This window comes from Equus quagga, chromosome 11 (genome assembly GCF_021613505.1).
Source record: "Equus quagga isolate Etosha38 chromosome 11, UCLA_HA_Equagga_1.0, whole genome shotgun sequence".
NCBI classification, from domain to species: Eukaryota; Metazoa; Chordata; class Mammalia; order Perissodactyla; family Equidae; genus Equus; species Equus quagga.
This window is the reverse complement of record NC_060277.1, coordinates 58,170,911-58,186,846: the sequence shown is the minus strand read 5'-3', so window position 1 is coordinate 58,186,846 and position 15,936 is coordinate 58,170,911.

Here is a 15,936-nt window from a genome sequence, read left to right as displayed (position 1 = left end):
GCTGCCCCTAAACTCCGTGCTCTGGACCAGTGGGAGGGACAGCGGGGGGCGTCTGGAAGCCAGAGACCCTGGTCTTGGTCTCAGCTTCGCTTCTTGTTTGCTCTGAGACTGTATCGGCCAGGTCAGAACAGGAAACGGAAACCACTGTAGGTATTTTCAACAGAAAAAGATTCAATAAAGAGATTCAGTAAAGGGAATTAGGTTTCTACAAAAATATGGGAAGGGATGGAGGAGCAGGCTGTGGGGGGGGGCCTCCGGGAATGGATCCCGGGACGCATGAGAACTGCCCACCGGGAGAATGACCCCACTGCCTTGGGAATTGGAGGCCACCTCTGGAACTCACTGCTGTGGACTGGCACCACCACTGAAACTGCCTCTTGACCCCAACCAAAGTGGTGACTGGACACGTGGTGGCTGGTGCAGAAAACCCCATGTGTCTATGCCCTTGCTCATCAACCCAAGCAACCAAATCTTGCACAAGTGCCTCTGAAGGACAGAGCTTAATTCTCACCTAGAGCCCTGGCTGCAAGGGAGTCTGGGAAATGTAGTTTTTAGCTTTCCAGCCACTGCACACAGAAAGCTGCTAGAAGGAAGCAGGGGTGGATAATGAGAGCCACTTGACCTTACATAGCACTGCAAACTTGTGGTGGATTGCACACCCTTCCAAGCCTGTTTCTTGCTCTCCACGTGGTGATAACAGCAATGCTTACCTCCTAGTTAGTGTGAGGTAAATAAGATAATGCAGGCAAAACACTTGGCACAGGGCCTTACCGGGGGCTAATTAATGTTGGTTATTATTTCTGATACTTCCTCTTCCGGCTCTGTGGCTCTCCAAGGCCCCTGACTCTGAAAGAGGTCCCAGAAGTCGCTCTCTTGGTGGAGAGTTTGCAGAAAGTTTAGAACGAATGGTCCCAGCAATGACCATGCACCACCAGAGTCCTCATTCAGCACCAGCCTCCCTGGACACACTGCCCCCTTGGCCATGCCAGCAACTGTTGACTTTCCAGCCAGGAGTGTTATATAAGCTGTATGTTTTGTTTTGTTCATACGATATTTTGAAAATACCAACTTGGATGTGGCTTAAGCTGCTTAATTCCTGAAAGCAACAGAGATTGTTTGCGTAGGAGAGGCAGCCACATGCGAAGCAGCTGCCCCGGCTCCAAGCCGGGCCTATCCTGACAGGCAGGCCACTCCTTTCTGGGAGATCCAGAGCCCCGAGTGCCTATGGGAAGCCACACCTTCTCAGATGTGTTGCTTCCAGCCACTTTCACCACAGGACCGGGCCCTCTGCCGCTGGCTCCCTGCCCGTCACTGAACTTCTCTGCCTTGATGGCAGCCCTCCGCGCAGCCAGATACTAAGTGATTTAGGAGCTCACTCTATGCTTCTGTCAACTCTTCTGACTGACTTCAGTCTTTTAGCAAAGCACCAGGACAGGGAGGCACAGCCAGCTGGGTGTCGAGGGGGGACGGGGCTTGGTGAGAAGATGTTCTCACCTTTCTGCTTTGACTCAAGCTTCTAGATTGCAAGATGGGGAGAAAGCTCACACCCTTGGTTCCCCGACATGAGAGTGGGCCACGCAGGTGCCCAGCTTCCCAAACAACTGCCTTGTCCATGCTGGGAATGCTGCCCAGGATTGCTCCCAGGGCTCTGCATTCAGAGAACATCTTCCTTTTGAGCCAGGGCCAGGCAAGAGCTCACAAGTCCTTACATGAACTTCTGGGAAACAAATGTTTGTGCTCATAGCTGTTTGGCTTGAGAAAGACAACAGCTCTTTATTCCCCAAAGCTTGTCTGCCCAGGAGAAGTGGACGGGTTGGGGAATCGTAGAAACTAGAGTAACACCTTTTTTATGTCAGGAAGGCAAAGGGGTGTGACCAGAGAAGACCTGGCCCCAGCTGGATGCCCTGGCAGGAGGGGCATTGCAACACTGAGTTCTTCTTCAGAGAACAGGCCGACAGTTGCTAGACAGACAAAGTTCTCTTCCTATTTCTGCTCCAGACCTGTGCTCAGTGTGATGTAGGTTGGAGAGGCCACTGCAGAGCACACAGGCCATCGCTCCTCTGCCCCATGCCCACGGCAGACATTACCAGTTGATCCAGCATTCTTTTCTGCTGAATTGTCTGAGGTGTACAACACAGCAATTCAAGGCAACATGCCCAATGGAGCAGAGCTGGTAGGCTGGAGAAAAGCTTTTTGGTACCCCAGATGTAGTAGAAAGAACATGTACTTTGCCTATGATACAGACCCAGCCTCATATCCTGGCTCTGCCACTTTATTTGGACAAGTGGGTTATTTTTCTGAGCTTTGGTTTCCTTGTTTGTAAAATGGAAAGAAGCGTAGCTACCTGAAAAGGTTGGTATCAGATCAAGTGGGATCATGTGTCTAACGCTGCCGGGCCAGTTAGCACATAGCAGACGTATCTCTACCCACACACTGTTACATCAGTACCACCCTCCGACACTCGCAAACGTTCGGCAGGAAGGCTGTGGGGAGGGAAATGCCAAAGCAAGCTCAAGTTTTCTCTTGAATCTTCTTCTTCTCCCCCACCTTCCTCTTCAAAAAGATTTGTTATGTGTCAAAATTTATTACGCAGATTCCTTCACCTACGTAAGAAAGGAAATCCAAGAACTCTTGCAGTGTTGGTTGACATAAGGTAAAGTCTGGGCTATTTATAAATTGTCTCATCTAGTCCATATCTTTAAAATATCAGGAGTCAAGGACCAGAATTTAAGAAAGAAAGAAAGAAGACTCTAACGTCTATTAAATGTCTGCTACGTTCCAGGCATTTCTATATATGTTAGATCATTTACTTCTCGTATCAACACTTTCTGTGAGGTTTGAAATATTCTCTTAAATGTTTAATTGTGGTTATATACATATAACATAAAATTAGCCGTCTTAAACATTTCAAAATGTATAGTTCAGTAGTGTTAAGTATATTCACATTATTGTGCAACCAAACTCCAGAACTCTTTTCATCTTGCGAAACTGAAAATCTGTGCTCATTGAACAACAACTTGCCGTTCCCCTCCCCCAGGACTTGGCAACCACCCTTCTACTTTCTGTCTCTCTGAATTGGATGACTTTATGTACTTCATAAAAGTACCTCATATCATACCTCGACAGTATTTGTCTTTTTGTGCCTGGCTTATTTCACTGAACATAATGTCCTCAATGTTCATAATGTTCATAATGTGTGTGTGTGGCACATGTCAGAATTTCCTTCCTTTTGACGGCTGAATAATATTCCATTGTATGTGTATACCACATTTTGTTTATTCACTCATCCATCAATGGACACTTGCGTTGCTTCCACCTTTTGGCTATTATGAATAATGCTGCTATGAACACGGGTGTTCAAATATCTGTTTGAGACACCGCTTTCAATCCTTTTGGTATATACCTAGAAGTGGAATTGCTGGATCATATAGTAGTTCCACGTATGTCAGCTTTTACTACAAAGGAAGGACAAGCTAAAGAGAATAAATGACTTGCGCAAGGTCAAGACAATAAGTGGCAGAATCAGTATTTAAGTCCAATTCAACTGAGTTTAATTATATATTTTCTTTGTCCTGTTAAAAGATAAACGAAGGCATATCACAAATTGTAGGAGTTTAGAGCCAGCCCTGATGGCCTAGTGGCTACAGTTCAGTGCTCACCACTTCGGTGGCCCAGGTTTGTTTCCTGGTCGCGGAACCACGCCACCTGCCTGTCAGCTGCCACGCTGTGTTGGCAGCCCACGTAGAAGAACTAGAATGACTTACAGCTAGGATATACAACTATGCACTGGCGTTTTGGGGAGAAAAAAGGTGATTTGTCATCAAGACACTTAAAAAAGATTGTAGGAGTTTATTTGAGCAAAAATCTATTCGAATTGGGGGCAATATATGAGAAGTGGTTAGGAGTGCTCCACTAACAGGAGCTGGGGCAAGGCTTTTACAGAGAGGGGCAGAAGCGAAGAAGGACATTATCTGACTGGCTGTAGCTTAAGCAATTGCCTTATGTGGAAAGGCCTAGTTGGCTGTTTGTGATGGCTTGTCCTCAGGTTTCAATTTCTCAACCTTGAGGCGTTAGGCTTCCATTTGCTTCCCTTGGCTGCTAAGGCATTAGAGCCACCTGCCTAATGGCCTCCTTATTTAAGTAATTTAACACTCCCTTGAGTAAACAGTTGAGCGCAACAAACTACCTCATGAAAGGGGTGCAGGTGTGAGGGAAAGAGAGGATGCCCTCTTTCCTCCCAGGATGGCATATGATCTGATGGGTCAGGAACGGTCTTGCTAGGTGGTCTGGAACATCCTTGGCCCTTCATGCTAGGCGGTCTACCTCCCTATCAAGACCCATGCAAAGACAGTACGGCCAGGGTTTGCTCAGTGGGGTCAGTATGAAGACACTGAGGCTTGGGGTGGGGAGAGAGCTGGAAGTGCACACTTACTGACAGGCTCCCAGAGTCAGGGGTCATGAGGTTGCAAGGAACAGACTTCCACTCAGATCATCTCAAGTCAAAAATGAAGATGGAAGGATGGGGCCTCATCTCATAGGGAAAAGGAACAGCCAGGCCACATAGCGACCAGAAATGGAAGGACGCTGCAAAAAATGAATGAGTGAATGAATGAATGAATGAATGATGTTGTGGTCCCTCTCCCTCAGGGGCCGCTGTGTTTCCCATCTCTGCCTCTCACTGGGTCTCCTCTTCTCCTTTCTCCTTCTAAATCAGCTGCCTCTGCTGCCTCACGCCTCCAGCCGCCCCCTTCAGTTTCGGCTTCCATACAGCTTTGCCCAGTCAGGCCTGGCATGCGCCGGGTTCCCCAAATGCACGCAGAACTGAGATCTCCATCCCTGCCCACCCTCTTCTCACTGACCCTGTCTCCCATGTCCAACCGCAAAGTCCTGGGAGAGACAATCTGATTGGTCCAGCTTGGATGAGGTATCCAATAAACTGCTGGCGCGATGGACAGGTGGTCACCTGGCACACAGGCCCACCCCTTCCAGGTGCTGTGGGTGGAGCCTGTGTGGTCTTCAAGAACCAGAATCCACAGTGCGTGGGGTGGGTCTATGTGCTGCCCCTGCGTGTCCAGCCTCACCCCGCTGGGGACTCCAGGAGGCAGGTCTTCCCAGATGGTCACCCCCAGGCCTTGGTAATCCAGGACATCTGCACACAAGGCCGGTCTGAGTTACGGCTTGCTTTTAAATCAAGGCGTATTTATTCCCACCATGCAGCCGCCTGGAGCCAGGCTCAGGCTCCCTTGTGTGCTCGGGTGGTAACGCTCTGGCATCGCAGGCGGGTGTGCTGGCTAGCCCTTGCTTTGACCTCAGAAAGCCCCTTGTCAGGCCAGCCGCTCCCAGCCTGCTGATGGCAGTGGGCGTGACCCTCGGGGTTAGTGCTTGGGAGGGGTCTCTCCAGCTGGATGCCCAAGCCCTTAGCACCTGCTCCCTGGATGGCACCTGCGGGTGGCTAGACAGACCCTGCCTGCCAAGGCTGAGGAAGTCCGCGAGGGCTCCCCTAGCAGCCTAAGCAGCTGCCTCCTGTCTATGAGCTCCCCCAGGATAAGGCTTCCTGGGAGCTGGCATCTGCCAGCCCACCATGTGCCTTCCAGAATCCTCCAATTGGGCAGTGGGGCTGGCCAAGTAAGGGTGTGGGGGCAGGTGTTATGAGGTCCCTGAACGTTCGCAGCCCCCAGGGTTTCTGGAGGGGCAATCTCAGGGACAAATGGGGTCAGAGGGAAGAACCAATAGTAGGCCAGGCTCAGGAGGCCCCTGCGCATGGGACAGACCTAGGAGAGGAGGAGTCGGGACATGCATCTATTAATTTAACAAGTAACCATCGAGCATGGTGCCACCAAACCCCATCGTCTTTGCCGAGACTAACTGGGGTCAGCTATGGCAGCAACATGCTGAGGCAGGTGGGCCCTTCCCCAGCCCCGGGGGGAACGTGTCCAGGCAGGTGGTTCTCAACCCCCTGCACTTGGGAAAATTACCTGGGGAGGTCTAGAAGGGTGCCTGGCAGAAGAATTCTGTGGTGCTGAAAATCAAGATGGTGGTCATCCTTGGTCGGGGAGAGTGACTGGAGGAAGACAATAAGGGGCTTAGAGGAGGCCAGCAAGTTCTGTTTTTGATCTGGCTGCTGGTTACTCATGCGCATTTAACTTATGAAAATCCATGGAGCCATACATCATTACATGTGCGCTTTTCTGTATGAATGCTTTACTTCAATAAGAAGTAAAAAAGGAAAGGAAATAACTGCCTGGGCCCACCCCAGACTGATTAAATCAGACATCTGGGGCAGACTCTGGGTAGTGGTTTTTTTTTTTTTAAAGATTGGCACTTGAGCTAACAACTGTTGCCAATCTTTTTTTTTTCCTGCTTTTTCTCCCCAAAGCCCCCCAGTACAAAGTTGTATATTTTATTTGTGAGTCCTTCTAGTTGTGGCATGTGGGACGCTGCCTCAGCATGGCCTGATGAGTGGTGCCATGTCAGCGCCCAGGATCCAAACCGGTGAAACCCTGGGCTGCCGAAGCGGAGCGTGCGAACTTAACCACTTGGCCACGGGGCCGGCCCCAGTAGTATTTTTTTAAAAAGCTTCCCAGGTGTTTCTGAAGTGCAGTCAAGGGTTAGAACTGCTGTTTATCCCAAATTTGGTAATTCCATTCCTCAGAAGGGCTTAAGCACGGGTGTGTGTGATTAGAGGAAGTTGGTTGGGGGAACTTCTGGGAAAGTTGTCTTGCTCCCAAAAGGCGTCCAAGACAGAGATTTGAGTATGGGTGTTGTCACGGTGGGATGAGATGCTTGGGGCTGCTGAAGCCATCTTGTAATCATAAAGGGAAAAGCCCAGGGAGCACAGATGAGTTGACTGACCCAGGGTCCAGACATTGTTGACCTGCTAAGTTCCCAATCCTGGCTGATCATTGGGAACACCCAGTGAATGCTTCAAAAATGCATATGATCAGGCTACACCCTAGAAATTTAAAAAAGTCTCCCGAGGTGGCTCTACAGTGCCATCTGCTTTGCTGAGGTGGAATCATCCATAACCCCTGTTTAGGTCTCTGATTTCCTGCACCAGTAAGTACAAGATGTAAAGCCTGCATTTTTCATTGCATTTTTTAATGGAGGGTGTCCCTCCCACAATGCACTAAACACCACACCCCCCCCTTCCACTTCCTGCCCAGGAGTCCCTTGGTGAGTGAGTCCTTGAATGGCGGTGGAAAGACAGGAGGGATGGGCTGACAATATAACTTAGGCTGCCTCACAGCAGCACCTACCTGGTGGGGGCATGGCCGCCCAGATTTCTGGTCGTTACAAGCTTTGGGTTTCTGAGGAATGATGGTTTTCCTCCCCCTTTTCTAGACTGTTTTAAAATGTAGATTTAATTATTATTCAGGTAGGGCGAGGCCAATAGATCAGGAGACGACTGTCATTGAAAAGATAGTTTGTTACTCACAGTTCCCAAGAGGAGTGGGCACGCCACAGAACAGGGGGCCATGTGGGGAAGCACCAGGGTCAGTCAGGAGGGGGAAACGTGGCAAGAGCTTATTGTACTTTCCAGGGAAGGAACCAATGAAGCAGGGTAGACAAGCCTGGGATTGGCTAGTTTGAATAATTTCGGAGGCATAGGGCCATCCCTGGTCGTCTGGTACCTGGTCCTGAGTGATTAAGGTGCGGGGATCGTGGCCCAGAGTTGGAGATCCCCATAAAGCAGGTGGCAGGATGCAGACACCCTGGCCAGCTGGTTTGCAGGTGAAAGGCACAGACTTGTTTGCTGCTGTTTGCAGGCAGAGTTTGTATCTTTAGAAATTAGCCAGCTCTGGGGCGGGGAGTCCCTTTAGAGTCAGCAAGGCCCCCAATATGTCAAAGCATCAAAAATACAGAATAAAAAGACATGATTAACACACAGACTCTCTCTCTTTCGCAAAATAAGCACGAGCCATGCCATGACCTGTGGCCTGAGAGGGCTCTTCGCAGATCTCCAGCTGCTGGACGGCATGTTCCAGACTTCTTTCTGAGGGCAGCAATGCAGGCTGCGTCTGAAGAATGAGCTGGAGGGATGCCAGCCTGGGAGCAGAGAGGCCAGAGGCCCGGAGCCCTGGGTTGGGAGGCTGCTGTGGGGACAGTCGGGCAGGGGGTGGGGCGGGATTTTTCCTCGCAGGAGCAGAGCGTGCTGCCTGGGTCACAAAGAAGTGGGTAAGGGTTAGTCTTCCTCAAAGTAGAAACAAACTAAGTAAAGGGTGTTTACAACAATTCTGGGGCAGTACTTGGCCAGTGAAAATTCCCAGCAAGGTGATTGTGGCACCCTGGTGAGATTAACCTGGAAATTAGGGTGCAGAGAAGGTGAAGAGATTTGAGCGCAGAAATCTCAAGGTCAGCCGTAAGAGGACCACACTGACATCACCCTGTATCCAACCCGTGACCACAGTGCGTGGCGACTGTGAGGGTTAACTGAGGTGACCAGTGCAGGCTCCTGATGGTTCCCACGTGCACACAGGCCGTCCCAGAGGACTGCCCGAGTGCTGAGGCTGCCCCTACGTGGGGAGCCGCCCGGCCACGTGCCCCTGAGGAAGCCATCTCGGTTTCTAAGGCTAGAGTCGCTGTTTTCTAAGGTCACAGTGCGTTTTCTTTACGCGTGTTGAAATTCAGAAATCAGCAGGCCAGCTCTTCATTTTTTTTTCCCTTAAGTTGTACTTTCTTGCAACTTACACCCTTTTTCCCCCAACACTTAGGATAAGGCTGAAGAAGATTTTGCCCTTGAAGCTAAGAGGTGAATGGTTTTCTTTGTCCTCTATCTCGTGATATCGAAATCCCTAAGTTTTCTTCCAGCTGGAGTGGTGGAAGAACCCCGTGAAGCCCTGCTCCCTGCCTACAGCCCAGCCCTGCGTGCAGCCAGGTGCCCAGAAAGATGCGGCCTCAGTGCCAGCTCCTGTTCTCATCCAGAGGAAGCAGATGCTGGCAGTGCCCTCCCTCCCGTTCTGGTGCCTTGGTACATCTCCCAGGTGTGGTTGCTGGAGTCCCAACCCTGGTGGGGAGGGATGCGGTGGGGAGCGAGGGGGAGACCCAGGGGCTCCAGCGCCCAGCCCCTCACTGACAAGGAGCTGTCACCACCTCCACTACAGCTTCCTGGCTGTGCCCCTTCAAGCCCCTCAGGACACCAAAGGTCTGATGACCCTTCCCCCATCATGGAACGTGGCCTCTCCAACCTCCCAACCCGCCTCCTTCAGTACCTTGGATTGTGCCCCCAGGAAGAGGCCTTTACTACACTCAAGGCAGCTCCTGGAACAGACCCTGGCATGTAGGAACTACTCAAGAAAAAATGTGCTTGTCGATGAATGTCCCCGTGCAGGTTCACAGACCACCTCCGCCTGTCTCACAAAGGCAGGGAGGAAAAAAGAGACAACTCCCACTGGTGCCTGATTACATTCAGAGACAATGGAAGTTTCTGAACAAGGAGGACACAGGTGAGTGAGGGGCAAAGGAGAAACCTCCGTTCACACCTCCGCCACCACTGAGGTCCTAGAATATTGGGGAAGCTTCCAGGGTAATCCTGGCCTGGAGAAAGTGAAAGCCCCACTCTCCACACCCTCCCACTTTCCTGCTCTCCTCCCGGGAGCCCAGTGCCAGCCCAGGGCTGGGCTCTCCCTTCCGCCTTCTGCCTCCAAGGAGTTGAGGAGTCACCCTGACAATCAGAGGACTGCAGGCCCCTGGTTCAGGACCAGACAGTGGCACCCCCTGGCTCAGGCATTGTGCAGACGCCTGGGGCTGGTGCTCCGGTACCGCCTGCCAGTGCAGCACCTCCCCACACCCACAAGCGGGCCGCTTACCACCTCTCCCCTCCACCCTCCAAGTGCCTGCCTCTGCCCCTTCTTGGTCCTCGGCTCCTGGCTGGCTGGCCTGGCGTGCCCCCACTTGCTTTCTCTCCAGGCTTCAGGACCTCCAGCACACCAGCTGGTCCTGGTGGCGCCAGGTGGCCCCAGGTTTGAACCAGGCTCAGCCTGGCCTCAGTGTGGAACTTCATCTGGTTCACGCAACCTCTCGGAGCCTTGGGCCCTGCACTGGGCATGGGGAGAACCATCCTCAACCCACAGGCGAGTGAGGTTGTGCCACCTCACCTGGTGGGGCTGGAACCCTCCCCCACATGGCCCTCTGTGGGTGGTGCCACAAGCTGAGACATCTGCCCAGGGAACAAGCACCAGGATTTTTCCCTGGGGTTAAAGAGCTTGCCACGACAATCTTTCCCCCTGTTTTTTAATAGCTTTATTGAGATATAATTTACATACCATATAATTCACCCTTTTCAAGTATACAAGTTCGATGACTTTTAGTATATTCACAGATACATGCGACCATCACCACGATAAATTTTAAAACACTTTTGTCACCCCCAAAAGAAGCACTATACCCCTTAGCTGTCACTCCCACTTTCCCCCACTCCCCCCAACACCTGGAAATCGCTAATCTACTTTCTACCTTTATGGATTTGCCTACTCTGGATATTTCATATAAGTGGAATCATACAATATGTGGCCTTTTGTGACTGACTTCTTCACTTAGCGTAATATTTTCAGAGTTTGCCCACATTGTAGCATCTGTCAGTACTTCGTTCCTTTTTATGGCCAAATCATGTTCCACCGTTGGATATACCACATTTTATTCATCCTTTTGTCAGTTGATGGACACTGGGTTGTCTCCACTTTTTGGCTATTTGGATAACGCTACTGCTGCATTCTGAAACGGAGTGTGCAAGAGGGAGGGCATTTTCCTTAGAAACCTTAATAAATGCTACCCATTATTGTTATTTTGTCTACTATTTTTAATAGAGTTTGTTTTTTTAGAGTACTTTTAGTTTTATAGAAAACTTGTACAGGAAGTATAGAGAATTCCCATATACCCCCTTACATCCACCCCCACCAGGTTCCCCTATTAATACCTTACATTAGGATGGTACATTTGCTATAATTGATGAACCAATATTGATGCCTGTTATTAACTAAAGCCCATAGTTTACATTAGGGTTCACTCCTGTTGCTATACATTCTAGGGGTTTTGACGAATGTATAATGACACGAATCCATCATTCTAGTATCATACAGAGTATTTTCACTCCCCTAAAACAGTCCTCTGTGCCCCCACTGATTCACCCCTCCCTCCCCGCTGACCGCTGGCAACCACTGATCTTTTTACTGTCCCCATAGTTTTTTTCCAGCATGTCACATAGTTGGAATCATACAACTGGCTTCTTTCACGGAGTGCTATGCATTTGAGGTTCCTCCATGTCTTTTCATGGCTTGAGAGCTCATTTCTTTTTAGCACTGAATGACATTCATTTTTATGCTAATAAGCTTTTCCCCAGCTAGAAATGCCCCCCCCCCCCCATCTTTTGGGCTTTGGGATCCCTCGTGCTTGGCAGGTTCCATGTGGGGGCCTCGCTGTCACTGCTGCAGCTTTGCCAGTCGCCTCTGTCCCTCCCCTCACCCCCAGGCCTGGGAGTGCCTTGACGTCCTGTCAGGACTGAGCCCCCAGCATTTCTGTGGGGAAGGTGCCCAGGGAAGCCTGGGAGGAGGAGGAGTGAGGAAAGCAGGAAGGGCTGTGGGAGGGAGAGAGTAGGTGTTGAGGCAGAGGCAGAGAGAGAAGGAAGTAGCTGCCAAAATCTAAGAGGGCAGGGTTGTATGTCAGGGGTGGCCTCAGGCATTGTGCAGATGTTGGTCTTTGCTCAGCAGGAGGCCTGGGGACAAGCAGAGGGCGGGCAGGTTGGTCCTCCCCAGCTGCCCTTTGCTCTGAAGATGGATGTGGAGCTGAGGGACCAGAAGGCCAGAGGCCCCACCCTCCGCAGTGCAGAGCTGAGTGTTTTGCAGTCAGGGGCAGAGAGGAGGGATCAGAGGGAGGACATTGGCTCCCTGGCTTGGGGGTGCAGGGCTCCAGGCAGCCACAGAGCAAATGCACTGGCTTCAGGCCTGGTGAAGTGTAACCAAGCAAGGAAAGGTTAACAGAGGTGCGGCACCAACTGTGCCTGGCAGGACTCCAGGCAATCATTCACCCGAGAGCAGGGTCCAGGCCAAGGCTCATCCCCAGGGGGACTTGTCCTCCTGGTGCTGCAGGAGTTACAGCTGGAGACAGCATCGCCTTGGCATGGCTCTGTGCTGGAGTTTGCTGCAGCTGTTCTGTGGCAAGCGGGGAACCCGAGGCCCCGCCAAGGTTGCTGGGCTCCCAATTTTCCTAGGTCAGTGGCTCCTGGCCTGGTTCCAGACGTGCTTGCTTACCCCATGGTTGCTGAGCCCCTCCCAGCTCGTGGCACAGTGAGGTCGCCAGGCACGGGGAATCAGCCACCTGGAGGAGACTCCCTCTGGGTTGGAAGCCACCTTAACCCCGGGGTGTGTTGGGGGGGGACTTACAATGAGTCTTTACTCCCCAACCCCCCTGATCCCACCTCCTACCCTTCCCAGGACCTTGTGGCTTTGGGTGCTTCTTCCCTGGGAGGGTCCTGGGCAGGCCTGAGCCCCCTCACCTCTGAGTCTAGGAGACTTCATTTACTCTGCCTTGGCTCAGGGCCAAGGTGTGGGAAGCGGGTTGGACAGGGCAGAGAAGACAGGAGGAGAAGAGAGAATGGAGACGGAAGAAAGGAGGGAGAGTGAGTGTGTCAGCGGTGGATCACAGACTCTGCCGATTCTCGGCACTCCTCCCATCAGGAAGCGGAAGCTGCTTCCTCTCTCGTGAAGTCTGGGCTAGCCCTGGGATTAGCTCTGGCCAACAGGCGGAAGTGACCTGTGTGACTTTCCAGGCTGGGTGTTGACATGGATGCAGCTTCCTCTTGCACTCCTGGAATGGGCCCTCTTGGGGCCAGCTCCACACTATGAGAAGCCCAAGCTACAGAGAGGTCCTGTGAAGGAAGATGCAAGTGCACCATGTGACAGCCTCGGAGTAGCCTGCTGACAGCCAGCCATTGTGACAGTCCAGCCCTGGTGAGCCTCCCGGTGACTGCCCACACAGCTCCACCAGGTGCAGACAGAGCACCAGCCCGCTGATCCCAGCAGCCCAGAGTCATGATATAAAGGGTGGATGACTTAAGACACTAAGTTTCGGGGTCATTTATTATGCCGTAACAGATAACCAAAACAGGATGTACAGGTGGTACCATTTTTTTTTTTTTAAATCTGGACAGCATCCCATCCTTTGGAGGAACCAACAAGCTCCACTCCAGGTGGTCCACAGCTCCCTCCTTTCCAACTTTCCTCCTCCATTCCCATTGTAACTGCTAGATCTTAAGTTAACATGAGGGAAACATAGGGAAAGGAAAGGAAGCAATATTCTATCTATGACCCCGACTCACTAGTCTCTGTGAATACGTTCTAGCTTGCACGCAGCCTCGGTGATTAAGCACCTCTCGCTTTTACGACATACGTGACCTGCTAGTTCTGTGACTCTTGCTTATGTAATCTCCCAGCTGTGATAAGACAACTTTGTTCTCTGAGTTCCCCAGCAACATGATGAAATTCTACATTGGTACCCATCATGAATGACAGAAGAAAGAGATAATGTGGTGCCTTGAAGTTTGTCCCCCCGGATGGTCGACATTCCTAACCCCCTCCTTCCCTGGCCATTTCCCCTATAGAACTGCCTCAAGCTTCTGTAGGATTTTAAGACCGTTCTTCAGGACACGAGTCCGCCATCTTCCCATTATGCTGGCTAATCGTGTAAATTTTCCTTTCTCAACCACCAGCTTGTTTTCAATTGATTGGCACCAGATTGCAGCAAGCAGAATAAGCCTCTTTTCGCTGGGTTGCGCCATCATGGATTGGCTCTTGCCCCAGTCTCCCAGGAATTTACCTCTGGTACTGAAGGTGCTTGGAGCTGAGTCTTCTCATACGCTTGCCCTTAAAAACCCTGAGTCCAAAGTTGCCCTGATTCTCTCCTTCTCAAGGCTGGTTGCTCAACTTTCTTCCAGGTCACCTACCAGTAATTATTCCCTCCCTCCCACCCCCTCCTGCCTTTCTTTCTTGCTCTTCTGGCATTACCTCAAGTTAGTTTCTACTGTTTCCTCCAAAGAGCCGTGGTTGACACAGAAGTTGGCACACGGGAGGAAGTGGTCGGCCACAGTGCCCCAGGGGAAGGAGGCGGCTTAGGAACAAGTTTTCCTCTGAGAATGAGGAGGCTCCCAAAGTCACGGGGATCCGTGGCCTCTGTCACCGAGCACTGAATGACTGATCTGTCTAGGGTGTAGTGTCTGAGACCACCAAGGATGCCACAGGGAGGACGGCACAGTTGCTCCCGACAGTGTAGGCCAACTTAGAGAGCGGGCAGGGGCTAAGCCCTCCGAGTTCCCACCTAGCCGCGGGCCGATGCTCAGGGACCTGTCTGCAGTGCTGCTCTGAGACTCCATGTCAGCTTCCACTGGCTGAAATCCCAGAAAAACAAACTGGGAGGCTGAGTCTGCCGATTGCTGAACCATGGCAGTGCGGGCTGAATTTGTAATGACTGCAATAAAAGTAGGGCATTCACTGGAAAAGGTTGGAACCACAGTCATTTGAAAGTCATATCTGGGAGCATTTGGAGAACTTGGAGATCCTGAAAACCCACACCTGGAGGAAGCAGTTCCCACCGCGTCACCTCTGCCATGCATCGCAGTGGAGAGTCAGGGATTCCCCCTCTCCCCCGACCCTTTGTTCCTAACCAGGGTCGATCCCCCCCAGGTCCCAGGGACTGACTTCCTGAAGGGAGTGTGGGAGAGAATATGCTTCACACACCAGAGGCCACAGAGGCTCAGGTCCCTGGAGTAAAGAAAGGCTTTCAGTCACCCTTTCCAAAGAGGATGCCACCCCCGCGGAGAACTAGCCAAAGATGAGAAGAATGTGGAGAAGCCATTGGAGGCGTGATGTCATAACTGGCCGTGACCTTCTAACTGGAGGGTTGTGGCTTTTAATCGTATTCCTCCCTTTTTGTGTCGTATACTAATAATCATTACAATGGTAATGAAGTGCCTTCTTTTCCTCTTTGTGGGCTGTAGTTACATTTACGGTTTAGTGCACTGGTCGTAGAATATTACAATAGAAACTCAACAGAATGAGCAAAGGAATATACATCACCCAGGTAACCCAGATGCAAAAGCCAGTGGACATTCTGAAGTTCTGCACAGAGAAAGGAGTTGTGTGTATTTGGGGAGGGGTGTGTGTGCAGGACCACCATGGAGTGGGTTGTGGTGCACACCTTTGTTGGTTTTCACCTCATTCCTCTCCTTCGAGGGTCTGCTCCCTACCCCCTCCACGCAGTTCCCACAGGTGATCCCTCCCTGCGGGCCTGAGTGTGGGAACCCAGCTGGGCATTTGAGGTGACTGGAGCCCAGGCCTCCCGTGGCCGGTTGTCCTGCCTACTCCTCCTGCTGGCCCTCCTTTTCCTGGCTGAACCCACACTCTAAAGCCCAATCCAGGACTAGGCCAAGAGAGGGGGCAGTTATGAACCGCCCCTGGTCTGCACTGCCTTGTTTGTCCTTGGTGGGTCGCAGGTCACCCCTGCAAAGAATAGAATAGACGGTAGACTGGTAGGCATGGGACAGCTTCACAGGGCAAAGTGGATGGCAGGAACTGCTTGCCCAAGGGGGTCACCTTGGCTCTCAGGGATGCTGCCAAAAGGGATGATGAGCACGGGGAGGGCTAGGGGACTCTTCCCAGGCGTCCCAGCTCCTGGCCCCAGGCCCTGCCCCCTCCCACCTCCCCCCCTCCCAGGGCAGGGCTGTGGAGGCTGCCAGCCTTGATGGAACCTCGGCTCTGCCACCCACCTCTCTGAATCTCCATTTCTTAATCTGTGAAATGGGAGTCATCGTGGGCACGAACATGCCAAGGTGTAAGACATTCAGCACCTTGCACCCCCAGCCCGGATGCCCTGCCCTCACCCCCAGGCCCAGCACGCCTCCGCACTGCCCCAAACCTTGTGCTTCAGGGACTTTGTGCTGACTCCTCTGGG